At 34.6% G+C, this 15,282-nt stretch overlaps 1 protein-coding gene across 3 annotated transcripts in view; it reads left to right on the top strand.

The window, feature by feature from the left end:
• The first annotated feature begins 5,751 nt into the window (after positions 1 to 5,751).
• LOC106071422 (endothelin-converting enzyme homolog) overlaps positions 5,752 to 15,282 on the top strand; it is a 112,623-nt gene continuing 103,092 nt past the window's right edge. For 2 of the 3 annotated variants that reach the window (XM_056008951.1, XM_056008949.1), the window contains exons 1-4: positions 5,752 to 5,852; positions 8,045 to 8,136; positions 10,494 to 10,538; positions 13,602 to 13,638. The gene's annotated coding sequence lies outside the window, so the exon portion shown is untranslated. The remainder of the gene's footprint in view (positions 5,853 to 8,044; positions 8,137 to 10,493; positions 10,539 to 13,601; positions 13,639 to 15,282) is intronic. The other variant, XM_056008954.1, reaches the window with a different exon arrangement.

Here is a 15,282-nt window from a genome sequence, read left to right as displayed (position 1 = left end):
AAAATACCTTTCAGTGCCCTGATAACACATTCTGCTGTTCTCCAGTCGTTTTATTTCAGGGTATTTTGGAGAAATAGTCAATAACTAGCAAGTAGTCATTGTTCTGCCATTCAAACAAATCTGTCGCAACCTTTTTCCATGGTCTCTTATCTTATATAATACAGACGTTACTTCAAAAAAGATGATGATTACGTCCTACGTCTGTCTGGTACAGCATGAGGTAACAATTTTTCTTTCACATTATTTCTTTTGAACGTTGCACATGTTGAGCATTTCATTATTGTCGAAAAAATATCTTTGGACAATCCTGTCCAAAACACACTCTGTCTTGCCTTCGATCTGGTTTTCTCAAGACCAAAATGACCTGTGTGCAACTTGTCAAGAACTTCATTTCTCATACTTGAAGGAATCACAATTCTGTTCTCATAAAACAATATTCTCTTCATGAATATTGTCTTTAAATGCCCTATACACTTTTACTGTTCATGAACTTGAGTTTTCAACTTTGGCCAACCATCTTTGACATAATTAATTACTAGTTTCAATTTAGCTGTGAACGTAAACAGAGTTGAAGCTAGGTGCTGAAACAAATGTGATACATACATATATTAGACATAAATTAATAGCAGCACCAGGGACCAAGTTTTTAAGAAAGAAAGTAGTGAATTAAAATGCTACGAAAATAAGGGAATGCGCCGACCGAGGCTCGAACCTGTGACTGGATTCGACACCACCGCCTAGCGATAACGCTCTAGACTCTAGACCATCGGAATGACCAATAAACATTCTTCTGATCCAGAGTCATTTCGCCCGTATGCCAATTACCACCCCAGTGGTCAAAGGTCACAAGCCTTATCTAGCCCCTTCCCCACCTCGCAGCATCCGTTCACTAACAACTTCAATAGAGCCGACACTGACAGCCGTTAGGCATGTATAAGACAAACAATGGCTCTATCTAATTGTGTATCTCTCCTAACGACAAGTGGACAACATAAATACATTACATATAGAAGCTTCAGTGGGTATGAGCAATTAAGCTGTGAACGTACACATAGAGTTGAAGCTAGGTGCTGAAACAAATGTGATACATAAGATAAGATGAATGTAAAGTGAGACAAAACAATTGTGTAATTTGAATGTATCAATACATTTACCAAAAGACATTCCAATTCAAGTAGTGTACCTTTCTTTTTATAAGTAATTAGTAACAATGTCATTACGTTTCATTCAGTTAGGACTACATTCAGTTAGGAGTACATTCAGTTAGGGCTACATTCAGTTAGGAATTCAGTTAGGACTACATTCAGTTAGGGCTACATTCAGTTAGGACTACATTCTACACATTTACATGGTACTAAAACACTTCTAGTTGAAAACTTTGAAATATTGATACAAACTATAATCTAATTCTACTTCCATCATTTAACAGTAAAATTTAAAAGTAAATACATGAACCATTTTTCTGGCCATCAAATAGTGAAGTCAGTAACCAGTGCATCTATTTCTAAACTTTTGGCTGTTTCTCGCTCATTGGAAAGAACACAAAGTGAAGCAAACTTAATTTCGAAAACTGAACAAATTGATACAGACAAAGTGATACATAAGATGCATGCTGTGAAAATGTTTGGAAAACTTTATGATAAAATGTTATTGTCTATGATAAAAACAGCCAAAATGTAGCTGTTTATGATAAAAAACTGCAAATCTCGGACAGACTTGATATGTTGTTATGAAAGGCTTCTTTAGAGGATTGCATCCCTGAAAAATATCCTATGGCAATATCATCAGGGTCAAATACGATTAGGAGAAAGGTGGCATCATATGTTATTATTTTTTTTTTGTGGTCATAATTGTCGTTTGCACTTGAAATGAAACTGGGCATTAACGACTCATACATGATGACAATTTTTCCATGTCCATGAAATCTGTCAAGTAATTGTGAAACAATAACAATGATAGTTCTGTAAAATACGTTGATTTTGAAAGTCTTCTCTTAAATCTTAAATTTGAATGATTTTTTCCCAGTAGTTAGTGGTAGGCTCATCTCATTTTCTTGCAACGTTCCGCAATGGTGTACAGCAAACAAAAAACTGTATCAAAACCCCAAGATCGAGCTACTTCAGTAGTCTCTTTTATTACTCTCTAAAAGTCATTTCTCCAATGATTTACTTCAATCTTGATCTTCTTCAGTTGACTTTCTGTTTTATGTAGGTCATGCTGCTCACTTTCAAACATTTTGGACACAACTCTGACTGTGCTTACAATTTTGTACTCAACAATAAGCAGAACAACGTTATAGAATGTTTCTAATTTTCCTCTAAATGATGCAGTTTCCAGGCGTTCTTTTTCCTTTGAGGAACACAAAGTAGTTTGTATTAACAGGTTTAGGACATCAAACTATCTGAATCTCATTGCTGTTGGAGACTATCATTCCTTGAGGACCAGCTTGTGGACAACAGGTTTAGTGTGTCCTATGCTCTCCCTATTGTATTCAAGACGCGCCCATCTTGAGATGTTGTGAGCAAAAAAAAACAACCCACATACATATTTTGAACCAAGTCCTAGATATCTGCAACGTCTTTAACATAGCTGACGGAATCATTTAAGACCAAGTTTAAGTTGTGTTTAGCACAGTGAGCATTGCCCGAAGGCCATTATACTATCCACTCATATTTGGAAACACCAGTATATCTTTAGCCTCGCAGTTTATTTAAGATTATATGGGGATTATTCATTACTTGGAGCATTGGTTCAGCCAATTCTGCAGTTCTCACACATATGAAAATATAGACTCTCTAATTATTTCTTTGGGTATTTCCACATCGGAGATCACTAAACACAAAATTCTAATTTGATCAACTTTTGGTATGTCTTGAGTACTCTCACTAATGAATAGAACAATGGCGAGGATTTGACCTTATACAGTAACGGTATTTTGGTCAGAACTGCACCACCCAACAGGTCTATTATCTAGTTTTCAATCTGTGGGGTTTTGTTTTCCTGTCAAATTTCAATATTCATAGCAATTTTAAATAAAGCCTGGTTACATTCTTTTGTATAAATATAATGGTGTTAACTTTTTTTTTAAAACAATGAACCAGATACTAAGCATTGGTCAGAGAATGACACTATTCCATGATCAATGTAGACATCTCTCTAGCTTCTAGATCTTTGTTATAAACCTGCTCTCTAATTCGGTTTCACCAGTCGTTGTAATAACACAAGCACTAATACCTGTGTAACGTAGTATCTTTCATTTGCTTGCTTAATATTTAATATTATTTGTTTCTTTTGTTTAGATTTCATCTCCTTTTTTTTTGTATTCTGTTGTTTCAATTTTGTACACACTACAGCAGACGACAAAACAATGCGATGAGGACTTACTCTATTTGACAAGATCTACTTTGTCGGATCGGATAAAAAATTTTAAAATGACATTTGTTAGCTTAAATCTCTGACTTTTTTTTATTCGGATTTTAATTTAATTCACAATAAGACAAACATTTTAACATATCACTGATATTTAAATAATTTTTTTTTAAAGGAAACCTCAGAATTTGCGCTATTCAGTTTTAGCTTTATCATCATAGGAATCCTTGGGCCTTATGCCTCTTTTCTTTGCCTCTTTTTGGGGCTTTATATGCCTCTTTTATGGGCCATCTTGCCTCTTTTGTGTTTTTTTTTCTTTTTAATATGTTTTTATTTGTAAGTTACCATAATTCACAAGTATTAAATCATAAACAATTGAAAAGTGATTAACCTAAAAATATAATAACAGTAATAGAAATATTATTTAATATCAAAGACATACTACCTAACCAATGAACCCCCTAAAGACAGAAAAATGATACAAGTATACTCTACTCCAGAACAATCAACACAATATCAGATATCCCTGACCCCCCAACACCCTATTTCTGAAAAACTACATGAGCATTATACAGGTATATGAAAATCAAACTAGATAATTCTCTACCCTAAAGTCCATTATTTTTCTAAATGTTAATTCCAAGTGATTAGGATCAAACACCTTATTATTATGATATTTAAATATACACTAGAGATTAGTATATTTCATCTAAACATTAAATGAGTTCATATTGGGTATTTTAAATACACCAAATAAAAGAAACAAATAAAGCTTTAAGAAAATTGAATAATTAGCAGATGTGGCGAAATATTAATTCGTGACCACCAGGGCTTTCCCTATAGAGTCCCTATAGACTTAATTGTATTGTTACTCCGCCCCCTTCCTTATTTTTCTGTATAAAACATCAACATTTTCTAAACCAAACTCTCTCTCTCTCTCTCTCCCTCTCCCCTCCCATTAATAATAATACTATCAATGGCAACAGTAGTTCCCTCAAACGTACAGTAAGGGCAACCACCATCACAATAAACCTGGTGGAAAGCAGATATTTACATTAAAGTAATCCAAGCCGTTGGTACATTAACTCTAGCTTAAAACACGGGTTATTGTTTTAAACCTAATATAAAGTTTCATACAGCGTTTAAGATATTTTCAAGGAGCTCTTCAGATCTATACATCTATACGATATTTTTTCTTTAGTAACATCTCTCGTGAGCCTCAACTGGTCAAGAGACATGGGCCCAAGTGCAATCAACCCCTTTGCGCCATTGCTGATACGCCACCGGCTGTGGGCCCCCTAATGGTCGTGGGCCCGGGTTCATTGATTTCCTTCGCGTCATGGATGCTACGCCACTGGTTGATTGCCTAACTTTTACCCTTAAGCTTCCCATTTAATGGAAAAGCTGATTCAGCGTCAAAGAACATATCTCCAAAAAGTGACCTGAAAGAGAAGTTACAGTCAGTTCTTTCTCGGGAATATTATGAGTGCCAGAAGCTTTAAAAAAATGTTGATGCTTATTTTTCGCATTATTTGGGTCCACATACATCTGTGAACAAGTTTATTTTTTTTTGTTTGAAAATAAGTGAAAGAAAAGGTCAGTGCTGACTGACTGTAATTTGACAGCAGTCACAAGGAAAACAACTAGTAAGCTAATTCCATATTTCCTAAACATTATACACGGGTGTAAATTAATACTTCACATTAAGTTCAACAGTACATTTTGTAGTGAAACGTGATGTAAAAAGACGACAAAATTTAAAAAATAATCTTAAAATTTTGTTTTGGAAATTGCTAACTCTTCTTTATAATTCCTTACATGGGAGCGTAAAAAAGATGAAAAGTAAAAAAATAATACAGTAGGCCCTATACACGTGAATCAAAAAACATTACACACAGTTAGCTGGCGTATTTTCCATTTTGTAAGTACATATTATATATATGATGTTTTGTTTAATGTTTTACATTTTTCGGATGTTCATTCAGAGTTGAAGATACTTTATAGTCCAAACCTCCCGCAGGACGACGGGTGATGGGGGCGGGCAGGGTCTGAACCCGGGACCATCGATAAATCCAAACGACAGTCCAGCGTGCAAAATAATTTATATTGGATGGCCAACATTACCAAAAAGAAAATGTTGCAAACCCCTGATCTAACCGGTTTTTATTAATATTTTTTAAAAATTAAAGTTAATAATTTTGTTCACAAATTGTGTAACATGTGTATGAAAAGTCGAATCGATCCCTTAGAATCTCGATTTAGTCTAGAACTCTAGATGTATTTTTTTAAAATATTATTATAACAATAAAAGTTGGCAAACGATATAAAAAAATTAAAAAAATCTGCTCTCTTTCTTTAACGAAACAATCTAAAATCTAAACATAGATATAGAATTTAATAGATCGATCTACTGAAATCCGTATTGAAACGGTATTGTTAGACAGGCTCAGAAAGCTTCATTAATAATTTGCCTGGAATTTGGGGTAAGAAATAATAGAGAATTAACCAGCAGAGTAGGCGTAATAATTAAATAACGATTATTTAGTAGATCTTTATTTATTATATCAGACGACTCAGTATAGATTTACTGTCTATAGACTATACTCTATAGTGATTCATAGATTGAGATTCTCATTCTCATTCTGGAAGAGCACTGGCAGTGGCACTGGCTTTGGTCATGATGCATAGATCTAGTCTAGCTACTGAGTACTGTTACACAACTTAGATCTAGTAAGACTGTTACCTCAACTACTAGTAGTACTAGATCTATTACTAGATCTATACTGGGTATAGTACTACTACCTAGTACTAGCTCTAACTGAGTAACTCTACTCTAGATCTAGTTACTAGTACTAGATCTACTCATCTAGTACTACTAGACTACACTGACACTACTTACTACTATAGTATGTCTTAAGTCTATAGTTCTAGATCTAGTACTAGTACCTACCACTACTAGTTAACTAGTACTACTACTCAATACTAGTTCTACTACTTAGTACTACTACTACTAGTACTGAGACTAACTTGACTAAGTATTACTGGTACTCTACTAGTCTAGTACTGAGACGACTGACTGAGTACTAGTACTACTAGCCTACATTGTCATTTAGATCTACTTTCTTGTCTCTGACTCAGTCAAAATCTTTGGACCATGTAGTCAGTAGTGGTGTTTGCCATTTTGATGTGGAGGCCATGGCAATCTGTGAAGCCTTAAAAGTCATTGACTCTCAACTTAGCAAGGGACATTTGAGGGCAACACAGATTGTTGTGGTCACTTACTCAATACCTGTACTACAGGTTTTGCAAAGCCCTGGACCATGGTCCCCCAATATTAACACTGTCATTATGGCTTCACACAGCATTATAAAGCAACGCTATAGCACCCCTGTAATAATGCAGTGGGTACAGAGTCACATAGAAGGTGTGACTGACAACACTATTGCAGACTCCTTGACCCACGAAGGAGTGCGAATTCCACCCACCAAACAGGCTGTAAGTTTCCACCATGCTCTGGCTATAATTAAAAAAAACAGAAATGAAAAAGTGATTTGAGTGCTGGGACAATTCCCAAAAAGCCCCTGAGTCTGGGAGAGCATGAGGCGCCCTGACCACACTTCCCCATGGTGGAGGCTGTTCAGGCCTGAGCAACCTATTATAGCACAGTGCAGGACAGGCCACTATTCCGTTGGCTCAAATTTCTCACTGCTATGGCCAAATTTTGATTCTCTGTGCCCCCGCTGTGGGGAAGAAGAGGAAACTGTGCCTCATATTCTGTTTGACTGTCCCAAGCTTGCTGATATCTGTCTCGACAGGTCTGGGAAACAAAAAATTCTCGACCTGTATGGTGACAAGCATGGACTGCGCAATACAGCAGGGTTTCTGACCAGGGCTTTAGCAAGAGAGGCTTTGAGCCTCTCAAGCCCTCACTCAAATGGAATTTTATGATGATGATGGCCTAAGATTGTGTGAAAGGGGGAATAAGTGATACTGCCAATCAAATGCACTGTCTAAAAGTATGTACTTGAGAGGGGGAAGCATTTTAAAGTGGGCCACATCAATTAGATTTAGCTTCTTGTTTATATTTTTTATATTGTTAAAGATAAGAAAAAGATGGCAAAATTAACAATATATAGCTTGGGGACAAATCAGCAGACATATCTTTGAGTAATGCTAGTAGCTCAACATTCACTAGACTATAATCAGTCTATAACTCTATATCTATATAATATTTAAATAAATATAATATAAAAATACATCTAGTATACATTTAGATCTATATTATTTAAAAGATCTAGATCTATCAGATGTATAAAAATACATCTAGTATACATTTAGATCTTTCAGATGTATAAAAATACATCTAGTATACATTTAGATCTTTCAGATGTATAAAAATACATCTATTATATCTAGATCTATATCATATAAAAGATCTAGATCTATCATATTTTTATCATCCTTATAGCGCACTATGATCCTCTGGTCCATTGTATTCATAGACCTTTTTAGGGTATCTGAAATGAGAGATGTAGAGAGCCTAGTTTAAAAAGAATTATTTATAAGTTAATTTAATAACCACCGACGATACATTAAATTTTATTGATTTTGTGACATGTATCATAAAAAATCAGAGAACCTAATTTTAGAATTATGTATTTCTCTATCTCGATAGGCCGCACTTCAGTAACTACTAAAAAGAGATGACATTGTGCATGTTGCTATTTACTCTGCTGCATGTAGGTTGTAGGCAGTAGGATTACCCAGGTAATTTTTCTTTTCATGAAAAAGCCCTTCTTGGGAGAGTTCTACTTGTATTATATATACTTGTTAATTCATTAGATAAGGCATGGAACTCACTCAAATACTTATTACAAGGTACATTAGCATTGTTTTGGATTAATTACTCTAATTTTTTTTTTTTTTTAATTGCAAGTAGTGTTGGATTTACCTATAGGCCACATAAGCTATAGCCTAAGAAAAGTCAGTTTATTCAATCTTTAGCCACAGCAACAAAATAGCAAAAAGAAACTAAATCCTAAAAATAGACTCACAGCCAATAAATAAAGAAGAAAATCCAACATATCTTGGTGTAAAATTAGACCAAAGACTGTCTCTAAAACACTTTATGGCTGATTTAAAAGAAAAGGCATCACAAAGATTAAACATTATAAAACACCTAGTAGGAACATCCTGGGAAGCTGAAAAGAAAACCTTAAGACAGTTATTCACTGGATACGTCAGATCTGTAATGGATAACTGTCTCTCCATACAAGTAGCCGCCAACAAAACCTATCAATCATCATTAGACACAATCCAAAACCAAGCCTTGCGTCTAATTAGTGGAAGTTTGAGAACTACTCCCACAGCAGCCTGTGAAATAGACTCCAATATTAAACCTCTTAAGTTAAGGTGCAACAGAGCAGCATTAGAAGCTATTGAGAGATACAGAAGGTTGGAGAACGATCATCCTAATAAACTACTAACACAGAGTAATAGGAAGAACAACCAAAAAAAAAGCAAAGAACTATAATTAAACTTACTGACAAACTAGCCCTAAAACACCACCTTCCCAATAACAGAGACAAAATTACCAGATTTTCAAACATAATGCCCGGACTAAACTAACCATTAAAACACATTTACTAAATAACACCTTAACAAAAGAATCAAATCCACTGGAGCTCAAAGTAGGCACACTCGAAACAATTGAAAGCTATCCAAAAACAGCTATCCATATATATACACCGACGGATTGGCTTTCAAAGCCACCATCAATGCTGGTCTTGGTGCCTTCCTGGTCTTCCCTAAAAATAAACACTTTGAAATAAGTGCACAGTGTGGCGAGTACTGCTCAAACTTCCAAGCCGAAATTGAGGCAATTACCATAGCACTACAGACAGTGGAAAACAAATTATATGAAGGAGTGCAATCACCATCAGATATTGTTGTCTTTACAGACTCCCAATCCACTCTGCAAGCACTTAACAGCAACACCTCAAACAGCCAAAGAGAGTTGACAACACTAATTGTAATAATCCACCAGATGATATCAAAATTAAATATCAATATCACACTACAGTGGATCCCTGGACACATTGGCATCATGGGAAATGAAAAGGCAGATAAGCTATCAAAGGCAGGTTCATCTATGGAACAACCAGACAGACCTGTAAGCTACCACACCCTAAGGTCAATGTTAGTCAACAATCACAAAGAGGAGTGGCTCAACCAATGGGCATCAGGAAACACAGGCAGAGCCATGTACAAAGAAATGACTATGCCTAACAAACTGGACAGTATTAACTTCCTCCCCCGCAAAGAACAATCTACAATTTTCCAACTAAGAACAGGACACACACCTCTATTAAATTACCATCTGAACAAAACAAACTCCACACAACTCCCCCTTTGCAGACACTGTGCCCACCCTTATGAAACCTTAAACCATATCCTCTTTGAATGCCCCTCTCTAATCCACCTACCTTAGGCAGACCCTACTTCCTTTACAGCCCAACATAACCAACACCCTGTACGGCAGTGCTGAACAACTGAAGAAAACAGCACACTTTTTTTCCTTGGCACAGTCTGTAAAAGAGCTCACAGCTCAGCAGCAATAAAGCTGGCTAGAAGAAGAAGAAAAAGAAGAATAGCCTAAGGACTCACTTATTTCTGGGGCCTATAAAAATGATTCCAGGGATATTTCCAATCATATTGAAGAAAAAGCAAAGTATATTGCTTTATGTTAATAACAATGGGCTTAGTCTAAATCCGGTCCCGCTTGTAATTACAAGGTAATTGAATATTGTTTGTGCATAGATTTATGTCTGACATTTATGTGACAGAGTCCCTAAAAAAAGTTGGCCCAATGTAAAGTGTTTTCGACCTAGCCCTTATTTAAGTAATTCTATTTATAGTTCGTTCTGGGTCTGGCTTTGTTTGAAATTCAGAAGATTTTGATTTTGATGAGAGAGTAAGGATGTATATAGGCCAGTTACATGATGTGTCTTTCAAATATTGCTGTGGTACAACAGCTTTATGTATTGCATGTTGAAACTTTAAATGATTATTAAAATAGCATTAACGTAAAATTAATGTTTTGTTTTTCTGATTTCCTGCTATAGCTAGCCCACTTGTTGAAAGGTGATGATATTGTTGCCTGTTACTAGGTGAGCATGAGATTTGTTTTTCTCTCTTTAAAATATAGTCATACTGAAATATAATTTTAGAAACATCTCAACATAAGTCTTTAAATGAATGTCCTGTTTAGTGCACATGGACCAAAAAATTGTAGAGACCAATAGAGAACTGGAGCTCAGAAAATCGAATCAATAATTATCTATGTATGTATTTATATATATACATATAGCTACTCCTTTATGATCGAAGATGAGCACATTTCATATATCCTATGAACTCGAAGATGACTGTTAAGCTTTAAAAAGTGGCTGCATACGTGGCATGGGTAGTTTTGGTCGGTTGCAGATAGGCCTGCTTCTTCTCTCAGCTCTTTCATGCTGACCACTCTTCTTGCTTCAAATCTTGAGGCTCCACTAATACTATATACCATAATTGATACATTTAAGCCTGGGAGCATTATTTAATTGATTTTAATATGAAAACATTCAGATATCTCTACCTGCTTTTAATGTGAAAACATTTTGACCTCAATTTTCGGATCATTCTTTCCTCCCTTATTATGACTAAACTACTAAAGCAATAATCACTGGTTACAATAACTATTAGGCCCAGACCTTTGAAAATAAAAAACAAGTTTACACAATGTGATGTATATGATAATAAAATATTTCTATTTATTTTTACCAAAAACGTTTATACAAATACATTATGATGCAGATACAAAAAAAGATCCCTATTTCTGTTATTTTTTATTTTTTAAGGAGTGGGATGCATTTGAAAACAAAGTTTTTACCTAATGTCAGCAAATTTTTAAAATTATGTCCATTTGTTGATACACACCCTTTTGTTTGAATAGGATTTAAATGGTGAGTGTTGGACCTTTTTGGTGTTTACGTTTTGTCCACTTTTAGCTATTCCCTTTCAAAGTTGATTTTTTTTTCCTCTGTTTACAAAAATGGGAGACTTCAAAATAATGAAGGCTCCTCATGTGTTCCATCTTCTCTGCATGTGACTATTGGGTAAAGCTTAGATAAATTTAGATTAAATTATTATAAAAATCTAGGAAAATCTTTTTTTTTTTTTCATTTGTAACTTCCAAAGCTAGCCTGAAGTACTAAAAGGTTTAGTCTGAATATTTTATTCAGTAACTGGCATGGGTTTAGTCTGAATATTTTATTCAGTAACTGGCATGGGTTTAGTCTGAATATTTTATTCAGTAACTGGCATGGGTTTAGTCTGAATATTTTATTCAGTAACTGGCATGGGTTTAGTCTGAATATTTTATTCAGTAACTGGCATGGGTTTAGTCTGAATATTTTATTCAGTAACTGGCATGGGTTTTTGTTTGTCCACATGCAATAAATGATATAGCAGAATGTTTTTGAACTGAAAAGTTGATTACTTTTTCACAATTGGTTTAAAACAAGCAAAATTGATTTGCTAGAAAATCTTAACCTTTTTCAGCATTATTTCATAAAAATTGTGTTGGTAAAGACATTTATAATATCTTTAAATGTTTTATCTCTGGTGAAACTCTCGTAATGTCCTGAGTTTTTTAAAACTTACTTAATAACAAAGAATGAATATATCGTTTCAGTGCAAATATACCAAGACTAGCATATTAAAATAACTTTATGCCATCTGGTTTTTAGATTGTCTTGCTAACCGATGCAAAAACAACCCTCCAAAGCTCGCAAAACTCTGATTCCTCTTATATTAAAAACCTCAGAACAGCACTTACAAAGCTCAACAACAACAGCAAAAAAACTGTTATTCAATGGATACCAGCCCATATAAAACTAGAAGGAAATGAAGGAAGGCTGACACACTCGCCAAGAGTGGGAGAACTAACTCTCAAATAAACTCTGCACTCTATCCAGAAGAAATTAATTGTAAACAAAATAAATGAGAAATGGATGAGCTCTCATCCAAATCACAAGAAAGATGACGCTTACTATAATCTATCCTGACAAGACCAACGTCTAATCTTTCGACTCAGCACCGGACACAACAGAATGCGACAACACATGTACCGGAAGCTCAAAATTGGAACCAGTGAAATCTGCCCATGTGGAGTATCACCAAAGAATGCCGACCACGTCCTCCAAAACTGCTCTCTTTACCAAGAGGCCCGTATAAGACATTGGCCCCAAATCACCCCAATAGAAAGAAAACTATATGGAGAGCTCCCTGATTTGGAAACCACTGCGCAGTTCATCTCATGTATTGGTCTAGTCATATGAACACTCCAACATAACAATGAGAACAATGAAGAAGAAGAAGAAGATCTGGTTTTTACAAAACGTATATCAGCTCACTCTCTCTGTCCATCTGTAAAAAGTTTAAACACATATTTATACACAGAATTTCACCCATACCCAATTTCAATTCAAGTTGAAATTTTGCACAGTTGTTTCTCGTACCTGGCAAAACAAGAATCAATTGTTAAAAAATTAACCAATTAGTTAATTATCTAATGCTAATTAATTATTTTGTTAGGTTCAAACAAGGGAAAGAAATAGTTCTTGAGATGTGGTAAAGTTGAATTAGTCCCCTTGAGAAGGCTTGATAAGTTAGCCATAAATTTTTTTATTTATTTAAAAAGCAATCACAGTAACAGTAACATTTACATAGTGTTACGTGCGCATCTTAGTGTAAATGTGAAATGGTGCGAATGTGTGTTGAAAGTAAAAAGGAAGAACCGAAATGGAGGAATATGAACAAGAAAGTGTTTTCAGTGTTAATAAAGATTAAAGTATTTATAAACTGTGATTTGTCGTTTACATGTCTAAAGAGTCTCATCCAATACAAAGACGTAACAAGTGGCGCCCAACGTCTTTCCCAACTGGTCCAAACAAGTGACAAAAATAATTGGTAAAAATATTTCTAATCACACAGATCTATTATTGTTAGTCTAGATCTATTACAAATTTAATTGAATGACTGATTCAAACTAATGGTTACAATTAAATTTAATAAATAGAAGAATTTTTTTTATGTTAATCTTGTTTATTATATTAATACTGCAATCCAAGCAGAGTTTACCATTGGCATATTAATCATTCAATCACACATTTTTGTTTGGCTTTCAGATTTGCTACATTAAAGTGAAAGGAGTCTTAAATTTAGGTAATTATTTTATTTATTTTCGTGAGTGAAAAAAAAAGCCCCTAACAATACCCCAAAAAAGAAAAGAATATGTTACTATTAATACAGGGGCACGGTGGCTGAGTGGTTGCTTGACTTCTGAACTGAGAAGTGCTAGGTTCGTGTCTCGATGACGACTGGGATTTTTTATTTAGGACACCCTTGAGCCCACCCAACTTTAATGGGCACCTGACTTAAGTTTGGGAAAGCAAAGGTGGTTTGTCCTTGTGCTGGCCACATGACACCCTCATTAACTGTCGGCCATAGAAACAGATGACCTTTACATGATCTTCCCTATGAATCTCTGGGCCTGATAGGGATACTTTATTTTTATTTAATTTTAATTATCATTTGGCAATCACAAAAGTTGTGATTTGACCAATGAATATACATTTTTTCCTTGGTTTTCTGTAACCTGTTCTGATATTGGATATTCCTTTTTTTTTCACTTGCAATTTGTGCTTGATTTTCTTCTTCTGTATTTTAAATGTTATACCTTAAAAAAGAAAAGTCAGTAAACGTATGTGAGCATGCGTTGAATGTTGAAAACTCACCTAAAGATATAAATGATAGTGGCTAAGCTTATCTTTGTTGTAATCACAATCTTTGCACAATCATAATATCTTGATATTGCTTTCAAGATAGGATTTTGGGGGCTAGGCCTATCTTGCCTTACTTTATTATCACAATCGTTGCACAATCTTGTTTGAAAACACTATTTTAAAGACAGGCAGTTCGGTGGCTTGGTTTACCTCCTTTGTTATTATGTTCTCTGCTTAATTTTATATCTTGATGCTTTGATGATCTTGGTAGCTAGGCTTGTCTTTCCTTACTTATCCCCATCTTTGCACAATCGTGTCATGAAACACTGCTTCGAAGGTGAGATTTATGGGGATCAGGGTTATCTTAAGTCTCTTTTTCATCCGTCTCAGTCTTTGGGAGTTCATTTTAAAAAATTAAATGTATCTTACCAAAAAAATAATCCTGTATGTTTTGGTGACTTGGGTTATCTTTTTGCACTTTTTTATGAATCTGGGTAATTGCACATTCTGTCTTGCTAATACTGATGTTGGGGAGAACGTTATTTTGGTGGTTGCTCTATCCTATTTTATTATCATTATAGTCATTGCAGAGTTGCTTACAATTTTCTTTTGATAATTGAGAACAATAGAGTAGCAACCAGTATTTCTTTAAAAAGTATAAAAAAACAAACACATAGTCAATTAGAGTAATTGGTTCATGATTTACATGATAAGTCATAAAGTTTGCAAAGATAATGCTTAACTAGTCATGTAAAAAAATACTAAATACATTTATTTTTGGGATTCTGAAATGGCAGACGAGAAAAATTTGTCACATTTATCTGACATACTTTTTGTATTGGAATTATCAAGATTTATTGCGCAGCTAATATTTTGTTTTCTATACAGCTTAAGAGAAAGGAAAAAGGATTTTGAAGAAATGATTTGGAAATTTTTAAAAAAATAATTAGCAATTTAAAAAAAAAACCAAGGACATTTCATATAAAATGTTATCACCTATGTCGTCATTTTTCCTATCACATTGGTGCAAGAGTTTCATTTCTGATTGTCACCTCCCATTTGTAAATCATCTTTCTACTAACAT

The sequence above is a fragment of the Biomphalaria glabrata genome, chromosome 13 (assembly GCF_947242115.1).
Source record: "Biomphalaria glabrata chromosome 13, xgBioGlab47.1, whole genome shotgun sequence".
NCBI lineage: Eukaryota > Metazoa > Mollusca > Gastropoda > Planorbidae > Biomphalaria > Biomphalaria glabrata.
The sequence above is the reverse complement of the archived record's forward strand: the minus strand, read 5'-3'. Positions and strand labels throughout refer to the sequence as shown.